The sequence below is a fragment of the Urocitellus parryii genome, chromosome 13, assembly GCF_045843805.1.
Source record: "Urocitellus parryii isolate mUroPar1 chromosome 13, mUroPar1.hap1, whole genome shotgun sequence".
NCBI classification, from domain to species: domain Eukaryota; kingdom Metazoa; phylum Chordata; class Mammalia; order Rodentia; family Sciuridae; genus Urocitellus; species Urocitellus parryii.
In genome coordinates, this window is record NC_135543.1 from 61,379,762 (window position 1) to 61,405,852 (window position 26,091).

Here is a 26,091-nt window from a genome sequence, read left to right on the forward strand (position 1 = left end):
GTCGCGCGAGAGGACGCGAGAGCGCTGGTGCACCCTGGAGCCTGCGCAGTGCTAGCCCGGGGCATTCCGGCCCTACGCAGCCCTCGGCCTATCGTGGCGCTGTGGCCTTGAAGAGGCGCTTGCTTCTCGCGCTCTGGCCGGCCAGTTCCTACCTGCCTCTTCGGCGGCTCAACCGCGCCAGCCCATCTCGCCAGCCTCAGGGGTCCTCCCGTCCTCGAGAGGGCGTGGGCGGGACGCTGGCTCGCGTTTGGAGAGGCGGTGCCCGCCCGTGGGCGATGCGGGGAGAGCTCCCGGGGTGGAGGGGCGCCGGCCCTCGCCGGGAGCTGGCCGTGACCTTGTGGGACTCGCGTTCTGAGGTTGTGTAGTTCGTCGAAGACCGCGGGCTTGGGGCGGGTGTCCCTGCAGCCCCCGCCGTTCCTGCGAGCCAGTCTTCAGAGCTGCGTGACTAGGCTCAGCGCTCCCGCTTCTGGCCACGAAGCCGTTGCTTCTGCTGTGCATTTCCTTCCCGCTCTCTGTGACCACTGGGATGGCCCTGGGAACGTGCCAGTTACCGTACTCTCTGCCTCTGGCGACACTGATGGGCCGAGGAATAGACACTGACCCAAGCTGGGCATTATGGAGCCCTGGCCTGAACGGAAACAAGTGGGGAGGGAGAGGTAATTGCTGAGGTCAGGTTATGCTTGAGGCCAAACGAGCTGGGGCGGACGACAGAAAACCTCACTGGCAGAGTGAGGTTTGTGATTTCACTCATGGTTTGTGCCCCTCCTTAAGCATGTGAACCCCTGAGCCAGGGGGCGAGCCAGCACGTGCAGTCCGCCCTCTATCACTACTGAGAGGTGTGGACAGCCTTCTCAGCGGAGGCAGCAGCATGGCCATGCCTTCTGGCAACCAAGAATTTCAGTAAATTTCAGTAGTCATCATGTAACCCAACCAGAACCAAAGAGCACACAATCCCCTGGGTTGGGGATTCTAAAGCACTGCAGCCTCCATGCTCTTGTATGTAATATGAGCATCTGAGGTCCGGAAAAGCAGTGGCCAGTTTGCTTTTACAAGGGGACACGAGAGAGGGATGAGAATTTAGGGGAGGACACCAGCAGGGCCTGAGGATGAAGTAAATGCTGGAGAGAGGAAGAGAAACATTGTGTGGTGGCATCATGAGCACTGCAATATCAAACCTCGCCATTTTATACTGTGGACCCTCTGTCCTGTAGACTTAAGAGTCCTGAGCCATCAACTTCCTGTGTCATCTAAGACAGTTGGTATTAAAATTGTAAGAGTTATAACCGATTTGGTTGTATATCTTTTACGTGAAAGGTCCTGACTAACACAGGTTCCTTTTTTTTTTTTTTTTTTTTTTTTTTTGGTACCAGGGATTTTGAACCCAGGGGCACTTAACCACGAACCACATCCCCAGCCCTCATTTTACATTTTATTTAGAGACAGGGTCTCAGTTACTCAGGTCCTTGCTAAGTTGCTGAGGTTGGCTTTGAACTCACCATCCTCCTGACTCAGCCTCCTGAGCTGCTTGGACTACAGGCCTTGGCCCCCTTCCTAGGACAGCCTTCTCAGGCCCTGCCTCCACCATCTTGGTGTCCCTAAAGGAATGAGGGCTGGGGGTGTGGCTCAGTAGCAGAGCACTTGCCTCCCTGTGTCAGGCCCAGGGTTCCTTCTCTAGTGCTGAAAATCAAATAAGTTGGAAACATACATAGCATGTAAGCAGTCATTAGGAGGCACGGCCAGATGTAAAAGTAGACTTAAATGACAATATTGCTAGAGACAAAGAGGGATGTTTTATTATGGTAAAGGGTAAGGACTATGGCAAAGGGGTAGGAAAACACAAAGTTAAAGATATCCATGCATCTGAAAATAGGACCCCCCCTAAAATAATGCAAAAATCACAAGAAATGAAAACAAACTGAAATACTAGTCATATGTAGGAAACTCCACCTAGAATAACAAAATATACATGTTATTTTTTTTTTAAATTATCTTTTTGGTACCAGGAATTGAACCCAGGGCACTTAACCACTAAGCCACATCCCCAGCCCTTTTTACTTTTTATTTTGAGACAGGGTCTCACTGAGTTGCTTAGGGCCTTGCTAAGTTGCTGAGGCTGGCTTTGAATTTATGATCCTCCTGCCTCAGCCTCCCAAGCTACTGATATTATAGGTATGTAATACAGCACCTGGCTACACCTTTTTTGAGTACAAATAAAAGCTTGTGCAGGATAGACCATAAGGTTTGACAAAACCCAAGTATCTGTACAATTCTAAAATATAGAAAACATTTGAAATATGTTCTCCTACCACAATGAAATTAAATTAGAAATCAACAAGAGAGAGAAATCTGAGAAATATCTACATGTTTGGAAATTAGACAACATATTTGTAAATAACCAATGGGCCAAAGAAGAAATCATAAGGAAAAGTTTAAAAAAAATACCCTTTTTTTTTTCTTTTTGCAGATCTGGGGATCAAACCCAACGCCTTGTGCACATACTGGACAAGTGCTCTAACACTGATCTGCACCCCAGCTCCAGAAAGTACTTTAAAATGAATGAAAACAAAACCACGACATATCAACTCCACGTGAAGGGAGGGACCTATAGCTACACTTGGAGGAAAGTCGGTGACACGCCACAATTATCTTAGAACCAAGGTGCTCAGAAGGTAGAGGGAGTATAACCTAAATTGAATAGAAGCAAGGAAATGAAATGATGAAGAGAACACAAATTAATGAGTTAGGAACAGAAGAAAATAGAAAAAAGACCCAAAAACTTGTTCTTTGAAAAAAACAAATTAGGCTAGGTGCAGTAGTGCACACGTGTAATCCCAGAGACTTGGGAGGCTGAGGAAGGAGGATTGCAAGTTCAGAGTCAGTCCTAAGCAATTTAGAGAGACCCTGCCTCTAAATAAAATATAAAAGAGGGCTGGGAAGGGGTTGGGGTTGTGGCTCAGTGGTAGAGTGCTTGCCTAGCACGTGCGAGCACCACATAAAAATAAATGTATTATGTCCAACTACAACTAAGAGATAAAATATTATTTAAAAGGGAGGAGGGGGCTAGGAATGTGGCTCAGTGGTTAAGTGCCCCTCAGTTCTATTCCCAGTATAAAAAGAAAAAAAAGAGAGAATGAATTGATAAACTTTTAGCTGCGCTAAGGAAAAGAAAGAAGACATAAATTACCAAAATAGAAATGAAAAGAGGGGGATTGTCTGAATTTGCAATCTTGTGGGTAGCAAGGGTGGCTGGGGTTGCACTGCCAGCATTGAGATATCTAGCAAAAGTAGCTCTGATTTCACGAGTTTGCATATATTCAGCCAGCAGGTCCCTGAAGTTATGATCTGGGGCACGTGTTTCCTCTGTAAGCCTTGAATCCATCCATGTATTTCTGACATTTGTGAAAACTTGCTTTATGATATGCATAGTTTGGCTTGCATAGTGATTCTGAAAGACCAAAGCAAATGTTGTTGTGTAACACAGTTGTGGTAGTCTAATTACTCTTAATAATAGGAAATCAGTGTGGAGCAAAAATATGCACCAGGAATCAGTAGATGGAATGCGGCTTTCCACCCCTCGGCTTTTATTTTATTTTCAAATAAAATATTTAATTACAAAAAATTGTGTAAAAAGAGGGAGAACACTATAGACTTAACGGAAATGATGAGCATTAGAAAGAAATATGAAAATCAAAATTACAATAATTAAAAATTTAGATGAAAATGGAGGAATGCTTAGGGAGAAGGAATGACTAAAGCTGACTTCAGAAAATCCTTTTTTCCCACTTGGTGGTTCTGGGGATGGCTTTGTACAAGCTGGGCAAGTACTCTACCACCAAGCCACATCCCAGCCCTTTTTATTTTTCATTTTGAGACAGGGTCTCACTAAAAGTTGCCCAGACTGGCCTTGAGCTTTCGATCCTCCTGCCTCAGACTCCTGAGTCTCTGGGATGACAGGCGTGTACCCTGCATTCCACTTAGAAAAACTTAACAGACACATGTTGAGTTTTGAAAAATTAAATTAAAAAAATATAATTCTTTCCACAAAGAAAAACTCGGGTCCAGTTATCTTCACTAGTGTATTCTATAAGATAGTTAAGAAAAAAATTACATAATCTATTAAAGCTCTTTTAGAAAATAGAGGAATAAGGAACATTTCCCAGCTCATTTTATGAGGCCTATATGACCTTGGTAACAGCCATGGACATCAGCACAAAACAGAAATGCAGACCAATAACCTTCAAGAATCATACATTCTAACAGGGTCAATTTTCTGACACTTGAATTACGTCTCAGAAATGCTATTTTTATTTTTTAAATGAAGTTATAGGACTTCTTTTTTGATACATCCCCAGCTCTTTTTATTTATTTATTTTTAAAATTATTATTATTATTATTATTATTATTATTATTGGTGCCAGGAATTGAACTCAGGAGAGCTTAATCACTAAGTCACATCTCCACCCCTTTTTATATTTTTTTATTTACAGATAGGGGTTCACTGAGTTTCTCAGGGCCACACTAAGTTGTTGAGGCTGGCTTTGAACCTGTGATCCTCCTGCTTCAGCCTCCCAAGCTACTGGGAGTACAGGCAGGTGTGCACCACCACACCAGGCCTACTTTTTATTTTTTATTTTGAGACAGGGGCTTGCTAAGCAGCCCAGGCTCGCCTGGAACTTAAAATCCTCAACCTCCCACATCACTGGGATTATAGGCATATAATCTGGCAGAAATTTCCTTTTTTTTTTTTGGTATGCTGTGTTTAAAAGATAAGACCTTTGGAACACATTAGAAAAACAACACCAGAACCACAGGACTCTGCCTTTCCTTTTTGTAACGGTTCCCCTCATTCCTTGCTGCTGTAAACAACTACTCTGGTCTTGCTTGTGGTCACTCACAATTGGCAGTGGGTTTAGCTGGGGCAATGCCATGGCTAACAGTCTCTCTGCAATGGTCTCTCCACACTAGACTCGCCCCCATTCCCTATACACAAGCATTGTTTATTCCCCCACTTACAATATCATTTATTTATTTAACTTATTTTCAGGAACAATTTGGTTTTAATTTCTTTAGTGGGGAATTGTGGAAAATATGGAACATTAAGGATTTCAGTTATTTTGAGGACTTTCTTTTTAAGGGATGACCGTGAAAAAGGCATGTTCCAAGGTTCTCTGACACATCCTCCGACACACCCTGGGAAAAGGCCAAGGGCTAACCTTGCTGGTATGCACAGCCCTCTCCCAGGTTCAAACTTTGTTACCTCATAGAAGTTCAATATCTGGAGCATTAAAATTAACTGTTGCAAAGTTTAATTAAAAGCACAATCTACAAATAGTTAAGATATTTTCAAAAGCATTTCCAAGTTCAGAATGAAAAAAAAAATGTACATAATATATAATCAAATACCAGTGGCTTCAGGTCCCTACTCCTTCATAACCTTCCGTGTGATCTGCGCAATTGTTCTCTACAATGGGGAAGGAATGGAAATCCCCATTGCTTTTTCAACTCCATGCATGCTTACAAGGCACCTGGAGTTACTTGCTGGGCAAGTTCTTCAAGATTATTAGTCACCTGTTTGACGAGGTGCATTTCTCTGTATCATAGACCCAAGGGACAGGTTATACTGGGAAGGGGTCTGGTACTTGGTCGCTTGTTCTAAGCTTCCTGGAGCTCCCCCAGCAATCTCATGGTGTCCTCGAGTTTCTCGGAAACACTTCGGCCTCTTCAGGACCACACTTCACCTGGAGCACCAGGGTGTTCCTGCTTGCAGTGCTGTGAGCCTGTCATGAGCGCAAAATGCCTGCTGGCTCTACTTATGTAATCCAGGGTCCTAACCTGGCCTTCTTCTTGAGGCAGTGATGTCTCGACTCCTGCCCTCCTTCTGTTGAAACATCCAATAAACTATCTGCCTTCACAGATGGATTATCTTGGCATGTGGCCAAAGATTCACGGCTGCTGAAATCACTTGGAAGGTCAGAGTCTTCCCAGGGGTTGAGCAGATTAAATCAGGCTCATCCTGAGGGATGTTTGCCAATGTGGGGCATGAGAACCGTGGGGTCCACAGTTGAGTATAACACTGGGGTTACTTTGTTCCGTTCATGCCCTTGGAACAGCTGCAAGGCATTCACTGCAGAGGGAAGCCTCCCGCTAGCCTTCCCAGTCTCACGGGGCAGTCGCCTGGTTCTCCTACAAGGAGAGCCACATGGTGGAGAAGTCCCAGGGCTCCTGTTCCACCTGGTTTTCTTCTTTCAAATTGGCACTAACAGTTGGCTGGCCGCTGGGTCAGCTCCCACCTGAGTCCTGGACAGACCGGTCAGTCTGCTCCTCTTCCCTTTTGGAGGCGCTGCTTCTCCACTATCTTAAGCACATCTAAGTCTTTCTTTGTATCGTCCTTATTGGGACTTTTGAAGGCTTGGGTTTTGGCTTCTGCAGAGTCCCCCCCCCCCGCCCCCGCCATGGCTGGTAGCCTCTGTCCTCCCTGCTCTGCCAGGCAACTGTTCTTTCTGCTTTTGAGTTTTCTGCAAGTCTGCCGTGAAGTCTATGCTCTCCTTCAGCTCTGGATTCTTTCCTAGCTAAGAATTTTCATTCCTGAGTGCAAAAGCTTCTTTGCAACTTTACAGTAAATGGTCTCTGGCTTGTTATGAATCACAGCATTGTTGCACATTAGTTGGAAGTTATCCTTTAGTTCTTCCATGGACTGAAGACTCTGTTCTTGATCTTTTCTTTCATGGTACTAAAATCCAAGGGGTGTTTAATGCTCATGGAATAGCCAGTAGCAATAGAAATTATTTTATTTTTTTTTTTTAGCAATAGAAATTAAAAGAAAGCATTTGGGTCTTTTCTTTGCAATTGTCTCATCAGTTGATTCAAAGCTTCTTCTTTTTTAAAATTTTTCATTATTTATTTATTTATTAGTTGTACTTGGACACAATAACTTTATTTTATTTATTTATTTGTATGTGGTGCTAAGGATCTAACCAGGGCCTCACAAGTGCTCAACTGCTGAGCTACAATCCCGGCCCCCATCAAAGCTTCTTGAAGGGGTGTCTGTTCTACTTCTTGTTTGGCTAAAGAGCTTTCGAGAAGCTTCTCGGGGTCAAGTCTAATCTTACAGGGACATGACCCTGGAGGTCTTTCTCTGCCATGCTCTGCACAGGGTCTCGATCTCACCAGATCATAGTGTGAGGCCCATTGTGAGAAGATGTCCTCCACAAAGCAAGTCACATGCCAAGTCCCAGATGCCAGGAATGGAAAAACAGACTCTGCCCCTAGATAAGAGGCCCCAAAAATAATTTTTAGCCATTTATTTGCAAGAACCTCCTTGATTTCTGAAATAATATGTTATGCCCCTCCAGGCCCTACCCATCATTTCAAATGAAAGCTGCGGATGAACCAGCTGTCTTTTCGGCCACTCCTCAGCCTGATTCTGATGACTGGTAGAGCACCTGGCATGCAGTAGGTGATTAATCCATTTTTGTGCAACACAGCCTCTAGAACTCTTGGTAGGAAGTGACAGAAATCACATTCAACCTAAAACCAAAAAGGAGGGTCTCCTGATACACGAAACCAGGAAGCCTAGTCCTAGCCACAGCTGGGTGTAGGGCTTCTGCGCCTGGTCAGGACTTGCCCTCTCCTCGGGCTTTCCCCTTTTTGGTGTCAGGCTCACAGGCTGGCAGTCTAGTCTCCCCACAAGGTGACACTGCCCACCAAAGCATGTGTTCTCAGGTACTATGAATGTCTTCTTCCTCTATTTATGATGCCAACATCTGCCACGCACAGAACCACTGGGCCAAGAACTACATGTAAGTTAACACATGTGACAACACAGTGACTGAGAGCATGAACTTGGGAGCCAGTCTGTCTGGGTTTAACCCTCCATCTCTGAAAGTCCTAGATCACACTGAGTGCTTTCTAGCTAACACTATAGAGGGAAGTTATTCTTTTTTTTTTTTTTTTTTTTTTTAGGTGTGGGGGATTAAACTCAGGGGCACTCGACCACTGAGCCACATCCTCAGTCCTATTTTGTATTTTTTTATTTAGAGACAGGGTCTCACTAAGTTGCTTAGTGCCTGGCCATTGCTGAGGCTGGTTTAGAACTTGAGATTCTCCTGTCTGAGCCTCCTGAGCTGCTGGGATCACAGGTATGTGCCACCATGCTGGGCTGAAGACAGTTATTCTTGTATTTGACTATGACTGTGTTTGAATGTTCCCTGCAGTCCTTGAGATTAACAATGAAGGTACACTAATGATGTGACTTGAAATCTGGCACGGGGGAATGGGTCATGGAGAAGCCACTGTGAAACGCTTCACTTTATACCTGTACATCTCTGCTAAGTTCCTCTTTCTCATTCCCTGCGGAGGTCAAGATCAAATTACTTTTAAATTCCTCCTTTCCTTCTGAGTTTCTGATTGTTAATTCCTCCTCCTCAAAAGAAAACAGCAGAGCTTGTTCTATTTGTAGACTTTCCCCCTCTGCTTCATTATAGACCAGATGGAGAAGACAACACAGGCTGGCCATCATGTTGGCTGATTGTTGAAAATAAGTGAACACCCTCAACCCAAACATAATGTTGGATCAAGGACCTAGGAATTAAACCAGAGACCCTGAGCCTAATGGAAGAAAAAGTAGGCCCTAATCTCCATCATGTGGGATTAGGCCCCAACTTCCTTAATAAGACTCCTATAGCACAAGAATTAAAACTAAGAACCAATAAATGGGATGGATACAAACTAAAAGGCTTTTTCTCTGTAAAAGAAACAATCAGTGAGGTGAATAGAGAGCCTACAGAATGGGAGCAAATCTTTACCTCAAGCACATCAGATAGAGCACTAATCTCTAGGATATATAAAATACTCAAAAACCTTAAAAAAACAAATAACCCAATCAGTAAATTGGCCAAAGAACTGAACAGACACTTCTCATAAGAGGATCTACAATCAATCAACAAACATATGAAAAAATGTTCAAATTTCTAGCAATTAGAGAAATGCAAATCAAAACTAAGATTTTATATCACTCTAGTCAGAATGGCAGCTATGAAGAATACAAACAACAGTAAGTGTTAGTGAGGATGTGGGGGAAAAGGCACACTCATACATTGATGGAGGGACTGCAAATTGGTGCAGCCAATATGGAAAGTATGTGATTCCTTGGAAAACTGGGAATGGAACCACCATGTGACCCAGCTATCCCTCTCCTCAGTCTATACCCAAAGGACTTAAAAACAGCATACTTCAGGGACACAGCCACATCAATGTTTATAGCACAATTCACAAGAGCTAAACTGTGGAACGAATGCAGATGCCCTTCAGTAGATGAGTGGATAAAGAAACTGTGGTACATATACACAATGGATAAAAGGGAATAAAATCATGGAATTTGCAGGTAAATCGATGAAGTTGGAAAACATAATGTTGAGTGAAACAAGCCAATCCCCCAAAACCAAAAGCCAAATGTTTTCTTTGATATGAGGTTGCTGACTCATAATGGCAATGTGGGGAGCATGGGAGGAATGGAGGAACTTTAGATAGGGCAAAGGGGAGGGAGGGGAAGGAAGGGGAGAAGGGGGTAGGATTGATGGTGGAATAGTTAGCATCATTACACAAAGTACATGTATGAAGACACGAACGGCGTGAAAATACTTTGTATACAATCAGTAACTTGAAAAATTGTGCTCTATGTGTGTAATATGAAATGAATTGCATTCTTCCATCGTGTATAACTAATTACAATAAATAAATTATTTAATTAAAAAATAGAATAAAATACAAAAAGAAAATAAGTGAACACCACCTTCTCTGGTTCCATCCAAGTCCTAAAGACTTTCCAAGAGTAAGTAAACTATGAAGCGAGATTACACTTAGGAACTGCAAATTGGTGCCACCAATATGGAAAGTATGGAGATTCCTTGGAAAACTTACTTCCATTCATCGAGCTCAGCATAGTTATTTTAAGTTTCCACCAAAAGCCATGAAGACAATGATTTGTTCAATCATTTCTGGGGGAATAAAGTTAAAATTTGTGTCATGGAATAAATTATAGGGCTAGGGCTGCAGCTCATTGGTGAAGCACTTGGCTAGCACGTGTGAGGCACTGGGTTCTGTCCTTAGCATCACATAAAAATAAACAAATCAAATAAAGGTATTCTGTCCATCTTGACACACCACGGGGACTCACCTGAAAACCCCCACCTCACCTCCCAGGCTTTCGGAAGCGCCGAGTGGTGTTGCTCAGTCACGTTGTGTGTCATGAGGCAGACCTTGGGCTTCGGCCCTGTCTGTGTCTCTTTCCTTCCTGTCTGTCCCCACCTCTTTCCCTTGGTAGCCAGCACTGGAGATTTCAGTCCTGCTGGATTCCACCATGCATGGGACACACTCCTTTAACAAATGAATTTCTAGTTTTCAAGTGTCAGGGAGTCAGTCTGTCTCCTCACTGAAGTTGAAGCAAAAAAAAGGGCCTTAGCCAAAACAGGGCTTCGAAGTTTGAAGTTTGAAGTTTGAAGCCATCAAAGAATTTCTTCATAGTTGCTATAGTTGCTATCGGTAGCTTCTGGAACTAGATAGGACTGTAAGAACAGGGTGGTTCTGCCCGGGACGTCAGTGAAGGGGCCAATTACCAAGGGCCACCAAATCAATGTAACCTCCAGGGAGCTGGATTCCAAAGGGCAGGAGCCCTCCTGCTAAATAAAGGAGGAGAAATGTCCCTCTAGTGAATAAAGAGAGTTCCTGGAGCCAGGCATGGTGGCACAAACCTGTGATCCCAGCCCCCAGGACTCTGAGGCAGAAGATTCAAAGCCAGCCTCAGCAACTTTAGTGAGGCCCTAAGTAACTCAGTTAGATCCTATCTCTAAATAAAATATTAGAAAGGGTTGTGAATGTGGCTCAGTGGTGAAGCACCTCTGGGTTTAATAGCTAAAACAAGGAAAAAAAAAAAAAGTTCCTGGGCTGGGATGCAGCTCTGAGGAGGAGCAGATGCCCAGCGTGTGTGGGTCCTAGGCTCGGCCCACAATCCAGGGTGAGGGTCATTTTAGCTTGCGTGGCAGGGGCTGCAGGGCAGGCATCTGCAGCACAGCAGTACTGGAGGACAGTCGGCAGGTGCAGGCCTCCTAACAAAGACTGAAGCATGCAGAAGCGGTGACCCCAAAATTTATTCCAAGGTTATTTATAACCAGACGAATGAGGCTTGCAAGAGAATATTTATGATATTGTTTTTAATAATGAAAGGTTTGTTAGTACAGGACTAAGTCAATTATGATAAATCCATTGTAGTAGACAGTGTCTTTCTTTTAAAAATCGGATCTTCATGTGTTGACATGGATGGGGCCTACTAGACAGCAGACAGCAAGCTGTTAGTTACCTCCATGGGACAAATATGAGAATATGTCCATCGTCTCTGTGTTAAGCTAGGTCTTTAAAAAAAAAAAAAAGCCATGGATTGGGGCTGGGGCTGGGGCTCAGTGATGGAGCACTTGCCTAGCCTGTGTGAGGCACTGGGTTCAATTCTCAGCACCACATAAAAATAAACAAAATAAAGGTCCATTGAATATATATATATATATATATATATATATATATATATATATTAAAGCCATGGATTATGAGGAAGGCAATAATGATATTTTTAGTCTGGAAAAAAAATCCTCCGCATTTTTAACTTGCTTCCATCAGTGCCACAGCAAACAGCAGGACCCTGGGCTGAAGAGATCTATGCTGTTGCAGCCCGTTTGCTTATTAAGGATGCAGATGAGAAGTCACTACATGACTCTATTCAGGTGCTAGTGGCAGCTCCTTTGTCCAAAGTCTGAAGGCAAGAACTGTGATACAAAGTAACTTATATGTTTCCAGGGAAATAATGTAACAGTCTGTGTCAATATTAAAAGCATTCTAGAAGTTGCCAGAATCATGTCATAAATTCAGAAAGACATACAACATGAAAAAGATGTAATGCAACAGAGTCCTAAATTGAATTTCTGAGCTCGAAGAATTGTCATATGCGATACAGTCACAATTTAAAAACACGTTTGTTGACTTATTGGAATTTTGATGGACTTAGGAAATTATTTGTATGCATCAAGTAACGTGTACACTTGTCTATCATAATTTTAAAAGATATCTTCTTTTTATCGATTTTATGTAGCAAATAGACACATTTTAAAATATTCCATTAATACCAAGCTAGAAACAAACCCGGGACCCCATAAATGCTAGGCATATGCTCCATCATTGAGCTATGCTGCCAGCTGTTTTGTTCACTAATTTTATTTTGAGACAGGGTCTGGCTAAGGTCCTGAAGTTGGCCTTGAACTTGGAATCCTCCTGCCTGAGCTTCCCCGGTAGCTGCAATGAGAGGTGTGCACACTGCACCTGGCTCTTGCCATCATCTTTCATTCCTATCTCCCCTTTCTCAATCTCTCCTTTCTGAGAGAAATCTCTGGATTAATAGCTCATTTATGGTTACTGAAAAGACTGTTCAAACTTGGCCTTGAGTTATATTTTTCCAATCTTATCTTCATTAACAAGCTCTGTTCACAGTAAAATATCTCTAACCTCATTGGGATTTGTATACGTATCTTTCTCCAAGATTTTACAGAACTTCCTCCTTATCTGTGGTTTTACTCTCTGAGGTTTTAGTTACCTGAAGTCAACAAGAAGGGCAAGTGCATCACAGTAAAATATTTTGAAAATGAAGAGAGCAGGGTGGAAGGGGTGGGTGAGAGAGAGAGAGAGAAGCTACATGAACATAACTTTGATTACTGTATGTTGTAGTACTTATTCTATTTTATTGTTAGTTATATTTGTTAATCTCTTACTGTGCCCAACTTATAAGTTAAACTTTTATCACAGGTATGTATGCACAGAGAAAAAACATATAGTGGTCATAGGTTTGGGTGCTACCCCATTATGAAGATATTCTTTTGTTTTCCCCTAAAGATTATGGTTTTGGTTTTTCAGTCTAGGTCTCTGATACATTTCAAATTATTTCTTAGGTAAGGATGATGTACAGATCAAAGTTTTTTTTTCCTTTATAAACATTCTAGTCATTCTAGTACCATTTATGAAAGCTTTTCTTTTCCTCATTAGAGAGCTTTTTTAAAAAAATTTTTTTACTTGTAGGTGGACACAATAATTTTATTAGTCTATTCTTTTTTCATGTGGTGCTGAAGATGGAACCCAGTGCCTCACATGTGCTAAGTAAGCGCTCTACCACTGAGCTACAGCCCAACGTCTCATTGGAAAGTTGTGATCAAAAATTAAATGACTCAGCCAGACGTGGTGGCTCAGGCCTGTAATCCCAGCAACCTGGGAGGCTGAGGTAGGAGGACTATAAGTTCAAAGCCAGCTTTAGCAACTTAGTGAGTCTCTGTCTCAAAATAAAAAATTAAAAAGAGATGGAGATGTGGTTCAGTGGTTAAGCACCTTTGGGTTCAGTCCATAGTAATCCCCCCAAAATTAAATGAGTGAGCTAGAGATACAGCTCAGTGGCAGGGTTTGCCTGGCCCATAGGAGGTCCTGGGATCTGTCCTCAGCACCACAAATATAGAAATCAAAACCAACTGACCAAACGCCTGTGTGATTCTAGGCTCTCTGTTCTGTTGAACCAATTCATCTACTGTTCTACCAGTGCCCTAATCATGACGACCACATAATAGTGCTCTTTAAGTCATTATTATAACAGCTTATGTTTTGCTCTTTTTCAAGATACTTTTGGATATTCTAGATGCTTTCATTTCATATAAATTTTAGAATCAGTCCTTATGCACCAGGCCCCAGGTTTGATTCCCTACAACCTACAAAGCATTCAGTACAGGAACCGAAGTTGCATTATTTCAAGTTACAAAGACTAACAAATAGAATAAGTAAAACTAAATTAGCTATAAAAATCAAGGGCAATCATGTGGTTTACATTGTCATCTTTTTGAGCAAGTCGTTGTTAGATGGTATCTATTTAGTCTAAAAGTAGTGGTACAATTCACAACAGCCAAACTATGGAGCCAGCCTAGGTTTCCTTCCACAGATGAACGGACAAAGAAAAGTGGTAGAGATACACAATGGAGATTTATTTCGCCATAAAGACAATTGAAATTATGTCATTTGTAGGAAAAAGGAAGGAACTGGAGAACATTATTTTAAGTGAAATAAGCCAAAATCAGAAGGTCAGGGGTTGTATGTTTTCTCTCAAATGTGGAAGCTAGAGAGGGAAAAAGGAAAAGAAGGGTGATCTCATGAAAAATCCAAGGGAGATGAGTAGAGGAAAGGAGTGGTGTGGGGGGAGAATGCTGGGGAGTGCACTGGCCCAGTGGTGTGGTTAGATTGTGTGCATGTGCGTTTGTATAACAACAAACCCCACGATGATGTACAACTACAAGGCACCAACCAAAATGGGGACAAAAGAAAGTAGTGCCACCTAACTGCGTCTGTGGATTCATGGAGGATCCGCAGGAGTGAAGTGCAGGAGAAGGCCAGCCTCAGGGAGCAGGCCTGGGGGTGGGGGAGGCAGCCTAAGTGGGCTTTCGTCATCCCAAGTCTGCTCAGTTCAGAGTGTTTAAAAAGCAAGTCACATGTATCATAGTGCTAAAAATTAGTTGAAATGAGAAAAAAAAAATTAAATGGAGGCGTATCTTGCATTATGCCATCAAAAATAGACCAAGCAGCTGTTTCCAATGCTTGCAATTTTGGGCTACAAAAGACCCAGTTTATTTTTATAAAATTTCTCTTTTGTTTCTAAATGAAGAGATGGGGAAGATTTCAACCGCTCTTCATTGCCTTTGTTCAGAAATCACACATTGTGAGTAGAGGTCTTCCATCAGTGAAAAACCAGACTGATTGTTTAAAATTCTGTTTTCTCTTCAATTATTCGTTTTTAGAGAACCAATGACAGTTTGATGTGCTGTGTGAGAATCGTGATCACAGGGTATGGATCTAGAGGAAAATGTCTTGACAGGAACTTAAAACATGATTTTTTTTAAATTCTCCTCGTTAACTCTTACAAAGTAACTACCTAAGTGAACCACGTCTTCCTTATTCTTCTTCCTTTTTTGACTTCAATAAAATACACGTAGCCTAGAATTTGCCCTTTTTTTGGGTGGGGACAAGGAGCCAGTACCAGGGCTTGAACCCAGGGGTACTTAACCACCAAGCTACATCCCCTTTTTTTACATTTTATTTAGAGACAGGGTCTCACCAAGTTGCTCAGGTCCTCACTAAGTTGCTGAGGTTGGCTTTGAACTCACCATCCTCCTGACTCAGCCTCCTGAGCTGCTGGGACTACAGGCCTGGGCCCCCTTCCTGGCAGGCAGGCTTCTCAGGCCCTGCCTCCACCATCTTGGTGCCCCTGGACTCCTACCTAAGGGAATGAGGGCTGGGGTGTGGCTCAGTAGTAGAGCACTCCCTAGCATGTGTCAGGCCCTGGGTTCCATCACTAACACTGAAGAACAAAACAAGTTGGAAACAGACATAACAGCCAAATTTAGAGTAGGAACATTGCTAGAGATGATGAGGGATATTCCATTATGGTAAAGGGCAATGGTAAAAGGGTAGGGAAATACAAGTTAAAAATCATGCCATACATTTGAAAGTGGGAACCCCCCAAATAATGCAAAAATTACAAGAAATCAAAACAAACTTGAAATATTGGCTATATGTAGAAAACTCCACCCAGAATAGCAAAATATGCACCCTTTCTTTAAAAAGAAAAGAAAAAAAGTTTGTTTGTTTGTTTTTGGCACCAGGGATTGAACCCAGGAGTACTGGACCACTGAGCCACATCCCCAGCCCTGTTGTGTGTTTTATTTAGAGGCAGGGTCTTCCTGAGTTGCTGAGGCTGGCTCCAGAGGCCGTTTGAGCCCCTGGGCCTCTGACCTGCACCCACTCTGGGGTGGAAGGGTGCTGGCCCAGTCTTTTTGTGTCTCAGTGAGGCCTTGGGGATCAGCCCTGTGCCCACAGACAGGTTTGCCACTCCTTGTGTGTCTACACCATGCTTTGCTGAGGTGTGCATTTGCCCTTGGACATTTTGGATATTTCTACCTTTTGACTATTGTGAATAATACTGCTGTGAACATTGGTATAGATATATTTAAATATTTGTTTGAGTCCTTGCTTTGGACTTTTGGGGAAAGGGCCAGAAGTAGAACTGCTGGTTCATTATGATTAGTCTATGTTTTTTAATGTTTTTTTTTAATGATAAGTCTAGTTTTTTCAGTGTTCCAATTTGCCACCCTCACCAATGCTTATAATTTTGTCCTTCTGTAATAAACATCCTGATTAGTGTGACATGGTGCCTCATTGTGGCTTTGATTTGCACTTCCTTGGTGATGAGCGATGTTGAGCATCTCCCTAGGCGGTTTTGAATCTTTTTTGGAGGAGTACCTCCTGTGTGAGCCCTGTGCCCTTCCCTCACTGGGGGGCTTGCTCTTGCATGTGGTAGGACTGCAGGCCTTCTCACGTACTCTGGAGGCTCAACTTTAGCAGATAATTGACTTGCAAATATTTTCTCTCATTCCATTCCCTCTGCTTCCCCACCTTGAGCAGTAGTTTTATACGCAGTAAATTAGACTGAATGTATGAGGGTTAAAGAACGAAAACTGCTCAGTATGCCAGCCCCCTGCCATACAGTGTGGGCCTGGACTGGTCCCCAACAGCCACTTGTCAGAGGCCCACAGTGTCACTGGGAGGTGGCGGAGCTCTCACAAGGTGGAACCTAGCAGGAGGTGTCCAGGTCACTGGGGGGCATGCCCTCGAAGAGAAACCTGGCCCCTTCCTTCTCCTCCCTGGTCATGAGGTGAGAGGCTCTGCCCCACCCCATGCTCCACCATGACATGCTGCCCCACCAGAGGTCCAAAGCAAGGGGCCAACATATCATGACATCATGGCCTGAGGCCTCCGGAACCATGAGCCAGAATAAGCCTTTCCTCTCTCTCTCTCCCTCTTTCTTTCTCTCAATGAAATGATTAGATTGATTTTTGGTAAGATTATTCTGGTAATTCATTTAAGGAAGGATTGGTATGGGTTGAGATTAGATTTGAAATGCACGTTAAACACATTTCAACTCACTTTCCCCCTTAGCTTTCTCTCTTTCTAAGTTGATTATTACAAGTATTATGTAATAGTAACAGAAAGCTAATACCACCCAACTAGCCAGTTGCATCTGCTGAGTGATAAATTCCCCAGTGCCAACACATGAGCTGATTCATCTGATCTGATCCTTGAATAACCATTTAGTGGCTTGTAAACAATCTGTTTAAGGCTGAAAATTTAAAGAAGTAATTGCTGCATTATTATTTTTTTTTTAATCGAAGTAAAAACACTGACCTCTTTCAGCCATCCGTTGAGAAGAGCTGCCCTGTTCCAATACACCTGATCTATGGGGACCGGGGATGTAGCTTGGTGATAGAGCACGTGCCTAGCATCCACGAAGCTTCGGGTTCACCCCCAACACCACACAACACACACACACACACACACACACACACCCCAACCCCTGATTTATGAAGCCATTGCTTTGAAACTATTCCAGGACTCACCAGGAGATGCTGCTTCCGGGAGTGGGAGACGTGGGGCCCCTGCTCCCCCAGGCCTCCCTCCAACCTTTCTGGATGAGACTCACAGTGGGTTGTCACCCCACACTGGGAGCAGGAATGGAGATCCAGTTGTGCAGTTTTTAAAAGACCTGGACTTGTATTTATGAAACCTTCTCCATGCTGACTTTAGGATGAGCCCAGTCCCCCTCAGTCTCTCCTGGAAGGTCCCCCCACGAGACCGGCCAGTGTGTTTTCCCTGGGGGAGAGGAGAGCAGTGTCAGCCAGGCAGATGCCCCCGGAGGAGCTGAAACTACTGAAGACACGCCTGCTTGGCTCGGTGCCTGCGGTCCTGCCCAGGCCCTCAGCTGTCGTCCATTTTTATTCATCTATAAGAGCCAGTTCAGGGTAGAGGGTGAGGTCAGTGTCAAAGCACTTGCCTGGGTTTGATCCCCAGCCCCACCCATAACCCACTAATTCACTACTAAGGAGATTTGGTTTCATTCTTAGGGGGGAAATTACCAGTTGATATGACATTTGAGGTTGTTTGAAAGCTCTGTGAAAGAAAAGCCCCACTGTGATCTGGAGGCAATTAATTTAGAGAAGCATGATTTCCAAAGGTGAGTATTATATTTCAAGAGCTGATGAATGACATTTGAAACAAAGTTTTCCCCCTCCTTTTGCAAAGACTGCTTTGACATGACTGCTTCTGGGAATTTTGTGGCAACACATATAAAAGCGTTGAACTGGTTGAAGTTGACATGCAAAGCGTTTGAAGTTTGTCTTTGATTCTTAAAAAAAAAAAAAAAGGAGTTAAAAAAATAAAAGGGGAAGGAGATTTGACATCACTAAAACATTCTGAAAGTTTTCTAGGCTCATGCTACAGCACTATGGAAACCAAAAACAAATAGAAACATTTTTCAAAAGGATGGAATTTGGGGACTTCCCCCAACTTTCCCTGACCTCCCCTCCACAGCAGGGCAGAGGCTGAGGCTGAGGCTGCTCCCCTAGGATTAGGCTGGTGAGTAGCAAGGGGACTTCCAAAAGGCAGTGCATGGACATGGTAGGGCAAGCCCAGGGGAGTGGCCAGTGTGTCCCCTGCCTGCCCCGAGCAGCCCTCATTTCCTGCTCCCTGACCTAAATCAGCCGCAGGAGAGAAGGGAGGGCCAGGAGCAGCCTGCTAACCTTGAAGATGCACAGTGTGTGCCTGGAAGAATCGGTGTTCCCCATGAGCTGACAGGGAATGCTCTAGAATATTAAGGGGAAAGCAAGTCACAGAAAAGTAAGTTAGTAGGATTCCACTGGTGCTTTTTATAAGGGTGTGCATGTGTACCTGACCTGCAGGACAAATGCAGCCACGTCCCCCACAAGAGGCAAGCCCGTCTTAAGAGCCCGTCTTAAGGCAGGCCAGGCCCTCTCACTGTTCCTGCCTGGGGACATGCTCCTCACTGTAAGGTCTCCCTGTTGCCCCGAGGTGTGGTGGAGCTGCCTGTGCAGCCTGCAGAGGCCTCCTTCCCTCTGTACCATGCCAGCCCAGTGGGCCCCCCAAGCCCCCCTAAGAACCAAACAAAGGCTCAGATCACCTGACCCTCCAAAGGTAGCAAAACCCTAAAGACAGAGGCTGCTGCCTGTGAGAACGCTACCTGTGGGTGCCCCAGCTTTGCCTGGTGGCTTCCCCTGGGGTCTGCATCACCTGCCCCCTCTCCCTCTTACAGCCCAGCTATACTCCCTGCCCCTGCCCACTCTGAGCGCTTCTGTCTTCCAGGCTCCGTGGCCTGGGCTTTCCTCTCCTTTTCCAGAGGGATCTATGGAACCCCTTTGCTTTGCAAAATGGCATCTCTTTCTGCTCTTGAAAATGCTCAGACAGGGGCTGGGGCTGGGACTTGGTGGTGGAGCACGTGCCTAGCACATGTGAGGCTCTGGGTTTGATCCTCAGCATTGCATAAAAATGAAAGGATAAATATAAAGGTATTATGTCCATCTACAACTAAAAAACATTAAAAAATGCCCCAAAACAGAGTCTGTAATGGGGAGTGAGGCGGGGAGGGGCAGCAGTCTTGCTAGCTGTGCTGGGTGGAGCAGAGCAAGGGGGGGTTCATCCGTCCACAGAGCCACGCGTCTGATCTCCTGAGGGGAACCTGGAAGGGGAGCAGGAGGGAATGGTTGGAAGGGCTGCCCTGTTCTGCTCCACACACTTCTTTCCCTATTGCTGCCGTTGTCTCAGTGAGCATGAATTTGTGGTTCACTGTCAGTACAAAAAGGAAACAGAGGTGACTCTATTTGGATCTACATGTCCCTGGAGGCCCACGAGGTAGAGACTGGGTGACCAGCCTGTAGTGCTACTGGGAGGTGCTGGGGCCTAGGAGCCAGGCCTGGTAGGAAGAGGTGGGTCCTGGGTGTGTCTGCAGGGGTGCTGGGACCCTAGCTCCTTCCCTTGCCTTCCACCCGCCATGAGGTGGACAGGACTTACTAATCACGCGTTCTCGCCCTACCATGCTGTGCTTCCAGAAGCCCAAACCAATGGTGCCAAGTGACCATGGGCTGGAACTTCTGCTACATGAGCCCAACAAGCTTTTCTTCCTCCTAAATAGGCTTTTCAGGTATTCTGTCACAGTGACAGGAAGCCAGCTACCACGGCTGGCTCACACCAGGTGGAGTTGTGCATGTGTTGGTCCATGTGCCTTCTGCTTTTCAGGGGCCAGGGACAGTCTCTGAAGTGAAGCCACCAGAAGAAGCCATGCCAAGCATAGAAAAGGAGCTGCGATTGACACATGGCCTTTTAAACCTGGTGTTGGTGCTCTGGATGGCCCTGGTGCGACAGCTCGGCTTCCCACCACCAGTGTATACATAGGAAGGGAGAGTCCCAGGCCAACCTGCTCCAAGACCGTGACTTGCTCCAAAGCTCTGTAGGTAACACTTGGAAAATACCCTGTGGGATAGGCTGCTTCAAACACCTGTCTTTGCTTTACCACGTCTGAAAGAGCATCGTGCAGGTAACAGGGCACCTCAGCTGTAACCTGCTCGAGGCACTTTTCACAGATGAGGGAATTTGCAGTAACTCTAACAGAGTTCTCAGAAAGTTGGGAGTGGCAGCCCTGGAGGAAAAACAGGCCTGGCGGGTCATGGGCGTTTAGATGTGGGGTGGAGGTCTCTTTCCTTCCCTCTGGCTCCTTTCTACCTATCTTTACTCTATCACACCTCAATAAAAGGGAGAGCAGATCAGCCAGGGCTGAGCAGAGGTGATGGGCCGAGGATGAGAGAGGAGCAGTGTGCTGTGAAGACAGGAGGGACCAAGCCCTGGCTGTCCGCGTGCGGCAAGCTGGGAAAAGGGGGGGCGATTCCCTCCTCGGAACTCCAGAAGGAGCTGAGCTCTCTGATCTGACCCAGATGGAACTGAATCCAAGCTTCTGACCTCCAGGCTGCAAGAGATCAAGCTCGTGCTATTTTTGACCACCAGGTCAGTGGAGGTGATTTGTTATAGCAGCAACAGGAAGCCCATACACCAGTTGAAGCCCAGCATATTTCAGCAGCTGGCCCAATGCTAGAAACACTTATTCATAAACTATTTCAAAAAATGCATTGCTAAAAAAATCAGAGACACTACAGCAGTTTTTAGCTGAGCATATGAATATCAAAGGCCATTTGCCATTCGGAGAGACATATCTGAAGCCCGCTCTTAGTGGTGGTCTACCGCTTTGCTTTTTTTTTTTTCTAAAGGAAAAGCCAGTGAGACAAGAAAAGTGCCCTTCAAGGAAAGTGCTTGTTCAGCGGTGCACCCAGGAAGCTCTGCTTTGTGTCTGTCCTGGCTCCAACTTGCCAAGGAAGAACAGAAGATGGTGTCCCCAAGCGACATCTGCTGCTGTCCTTGGTGGCCGCTGGCACTGCACTCCAGATTCCTCTCTGGTTTCTTTCCCTAATTCTTGGAAAAATGTAACCGATTCGTCATAGGGAATTTGGTTTTGTTTTCATTACACCAACACAGTTTTCAGGGGAAAGGTGGAATAAAGCAAAAATTTGCAGTCTGTGAGTAATTAAGTGTGCTTTTAACAAATGGGAATGTTTACTATTTAATATTTTCATTTTGGAACATTCCAGACATATCCAAAAGTAGAACAGGAACCCCCAGGTCCTCATTGCCCAGCTGTGGTAACAGTCACTACCTGGCCGACCCCAGCCTGTAGCACTTGAAAACAAGTCCCAGACACTGTATCATTTCGTAAGAAAATATGTGATTATTTTATTTTAATTTTTATTCTATTTATTGTTATTATTATTTTGTGGTGCTGGGGATTGAACCCAATATACATGATTATTTTAAAGAACAGGCAATACAAACAGGAAGCATGAAATTCAAAAGTTGGGAAACAAAGTCAGCAAGAAGTGAGTCACAGGGCTTCACTCCGGGTGCCTTTCCTAATTAGTTTTTCCAAAGAAGTACAACTTTGTTTCTTAAAAAGGAAATTTATCCTAAGAAATCAGCATCCAAATAGAGCTTTCACTCAGTGTTTGTCATGGATGGTGCCTTTCGTGAGAGTGATCTGAATGGACCATAGACCACACCTGGGGTAGATGGATTAATATTTGTGGATTGAGTGATTCCAGAGCTACTTAAAGGTGGAAGTTATGCGAAGCTTAGTCTTTAAGGAACCCACTCAGTGCCAGTCTTATCTGGATCATACATATCCAGGCCATACGTATCCATGGACTGCAAGCCCTGGAAGGGACCTTAGCACCGACTTAATCAAGCCAAGGGGTCAGAGAAGTGATGCAGGAGGCTCAGGCTGGCAGCAGAGGCCAGGTCAGACTGAAGTCCCCTGCACCCGGTACCTCTGCCCATGGTCTGCTGAGTTCCCTTGGAAGCCTTTCCACCCTGAGCACTCGTGCCACATGGAGGCATCGTCATACCCACAACTGAGGGCAGGGGCTGTGCGTGCCTAAATTGCCTCGAGGGAAGGAATGCTGTGGCCTTTGATGGAGCAGCCGATAGTATGTTTTCCATGCCATAGTCGGCCAGGGAATTCTCCCCAGGACTCAAGACAGCTGAACAGAACCCACAAAATGTTGCCAAGAGCCAACCATGGTCTCTGCTCTGATGTGCCCCTGCCTGCAGGACAGCTTGTGCTCAGAGAAGCCTCTGTGCAGTGTAAGAAGCTCCTCCCCTCCGCAGAATGTCTGTGACCCCCACTTTACATAGAATGAATGAGAAACAGATGTCTCAAGAGACTACCCAAGGCCTGTAGTCCATCAGGAGCAAGGCTGGACTCTGGATTCTCTGGCCAGGAGCTCAGGGTTCTTTCTCCACAGCACAGCCGGTCAAGCACAAAGTCAGTGCCAGTCCCTATGTCATGAGAAGACAAAAGACATGCGCACTGTTTGGAAGGCTGTGAGCACAGTATGTGTTTGGTGCTGATTTTAATGTAGTCACTTGGAAAGGGCATTTCAGGTAGAGGGGACCCATGGAGCATGTGGGACACTGAAGGCAGCTGGGATTTCCAGAACCTGACATGGGAGTTAAGCCCTGGGGGAGTGAGCTGCAGGCTGGAGCCAGCTTACCACAGGCCGGGGTTCTGGAGAGTTTGCATTTTTATCTTCTAGTGGGAAGTGAGAGGGCCAGGAGGACTCCTTTTCTTCTCCTTCTTCTTTTTTTGAGATGATCTTGCTATGTTGCTGGGGCTGCCCCCAAACTTAGGCTCAAGAGATCTTTCTGCCCAAGCCTCCCAAGCAGCTGGGACTGTAGGCACACACCTCCAGCAGCTGGAGCTTGGCTGAGATCCACACTGGACGGGGGAGGCCACAGCAGCTGGCCCAAGGACACGCTGGGCAGTAGAGCCCAGGACATGGCGCCCCCTAGGGGATCCTGCCTGGGGCCCCCTATCCAAGACTAGAGTGATGCTGCTGCAGGTCCTGGCCACAGTGGACACAGGCTTCAGGAGCTTAATGGGACAGGCCAGGGTGTCAGTGTCCTCTAAAAGGCCCACACTTCCTGGTGGCCACAAGGTGGCGCCACTGTGGGCCACCTTCTCTCTGAGTCCCATCGAAGTGCTTTTGAGTCTGTTGGTTTTGATCTGGATCACAGATGTGCTGTTTTGAAACTCCTCGGAACACAGAGCTGGGCTTCCTGCTTCCTTCTCGTGGCCTGTTTCATGTTCTTGCGACGGCTCCAGAGTGCTTCTGCTGTTGAAAGGTTGCACTAGTTCACTGCTACAACTCAGCAGGGGGCTGCTGGAAGGCAGTGCATGTGGTGAAGCAGGGGAGCCAAGGCTGGAGGCCTCCCTTGCAGAGCACGTTTTCAGTACAATGGCGGCAGGTTGGACTTCACTATGTTGAAGACAGCTGTTCAGACAGTTGGGTACTTTGCAAGGAAACTACCAAGTTGTGAAGATATGAAAAGTCTTGACTATATCGGCACGTTCCAATGGTTCAGTGTGATAAGGAGGCACATGAGGCTACTTTTGTGTTGGGACAGAGACTAGGAGGACATTGTACTACTTTGAGTTTCAGTTGTGAAAAGCAGAGACTGATGTTGGTCACCAAAAGGGGGAGTCATCCCAGGCAACACCGGCATATGGTGGAGAAGAGGCAGCTTAGGGGCTCTGCGGCCCAGGAGAGGCGCTTGGTGCAGCCCATGGCTGGCAGACCTCTCCAAGAAGACCTGTCCCCAGGCCAGGCTTCAGTAGTCACTGCTCACAGCGAAACGACTGAATCCGAGACAACCGGATTATGAGTGGGTGTTTTCTTCAATCCACTTGTGGGTCCATCATCCCCAGGGGAATCAAGCCTCAGAATGAAACATGGTCTTCTCCTTTCCCCATCTTCACTGGCTGTTTGTTTTGCTTTTTATTCAGAAATCAAACCTCAAAGGCAGAGTGCAGTGGCGCACGCCTGTAATCCCAGAGGCCTGGGAGGCTGAGGCAGGAGGATCACCAGCCTCAGCAACTTAGCGAGCCCCTAAGCATCTTTGTGAGCCACTAAGCAACTTAAGGAGACACTGCCTCAAAATAAAAAATAAAAAGGGCTGGGGATGTGACTCAGTGTTAGCCCTCCTGGGTTTAGTTCCTAGTACCAAAAAAATAAAATAAAATAAAATAAAATAAAATAAAATAAAAATTAAAAATATTGAAGGACAAGAGCAGGAGAGTCTTTGATAAAGGTGCCAGAGGCCGTGTCAGGGAGGCCTGGTTCAGTGACTCCCAGGCAGCAGGAAGGCTGCAGCTCTGCCGCCTGGGTTTATCTTCAGAGCTGCCGAACACCTGGACTCCTGCACGTCATTCGTGGTCCCTGGTAACTAGGAGAATGTGTCCTTTCAAGAGATCTGATCATTTCTAGAGCCTTGGGGTGTGAACAGACCTGGCCTCTGGCCAGGAGTCACCAGGTAGGCTCCAGGTGCTCGGGCCAGTGGAGCTTGTGCTCAGGATCTGCTCTGAGAAAAGGCCCTGGGCGGAAATCCGGAAAGTCCATTCCAAACAACTCATGAAGGAGATTTCGTGATCACTCTCATCGACTAGGTTTGCTTTAACAGTTACCTTATGGTTCAGTCGGTTTTCTCAGTGCTATGACGAAATGACACGGCCAGCACAACTGCAGAGAAGGAAAGGTTTCTATAAGGGCTCAGGGTTTCAGAGGTCTCCGTGCATTCATCCGCCAGCTCTGCCTGGGGAGCCTGGGGAAGAGTGTAGGTGGGGCGAAGCAGCTCACATGGTGATCAGGAAGCAGAAAGTCTCTACTCCAGATACATAACATATGCCCCAAAGCCACGCCCCATCCCCACCTCCTCCACCACACCCCACCATTTCACTTCATCCCCTCAGGGGATGATTCACTGGTTAAGACTCTCCAACACAGTCAGTTCTCCTCTGAACCTTCTTGCCCTGTCTCAAGCGTGAGCTTTCGGGGGACACCTCACATCCACAGCATAACACCATCACCTGAGCACACTCCAGGGCTCCCCTTCCCTTCCTGGGAGCTCTGGGCCCAGCCCAACGCACCGAGCTCCTTATGCAACGTGGCGGAAAGGCCATTCCAAGTCACCAATGTAATGGAGGCCAGCTCATGGGAGCAGAGCTGTGAAGGACAGCAGCCTCCCACGGGGCAGGCAACATGTGCAAGCTCTAGGATAGTGGTTTCAAGTTGAATTAAAATATATTCTTCTTAAAGATTGCTCTTCTGAGTCGTAAAAAACTGTGGTTTTGGAATTTCAGCTGGTGTTTCCATTGGCTCCGATTAGCACTCAGCTGTAGTACGTTCTCGTGGCTCTATAGTAGGACATCCTCTTCCTGATTCTGCCCCTCGGCCTCTCTTTCCCTGCCTAGAGGTAGGCAGTTTTTCATTTTCTTGTGAATCTTCCCAGATACGTCATTTAAAAAACAAGCAAATGTGTACATAAATCTGTTTTGTTGTTGTTGTTGTTTAGTTTTTGGTTTTTGGTACTGAACTCAGGGGCACTCAACCACTGAGCCCCATCCCCAGCCCTTTTTTGCATTTTATTTAGAGACAGGGTCTCACTGAGTTGCTTAGTGCCTTGCTTTTGCTGAGGCTGGCTCAGCACTTGTGATCCTCCTGCCTCAGCCTTCGGAGCCGCTGG

The 26,091-nt window shown here is 45.6% G+C and overlaps 1 pseudogene; it reads right to left on the reverse strand.

Annotated features, from left to right (window-relative positions):
- Positions 1-168: 168 nt before the first annotated feature.
- LOC113177230 (bromodomain-containing protein 7-like) lies at positions 169-10,359 on the reverse strand (annotated as a pseudogene).
- Between the last annotated feature and the right edge of the window lie 15,732 nt (positions 10,360-26,091).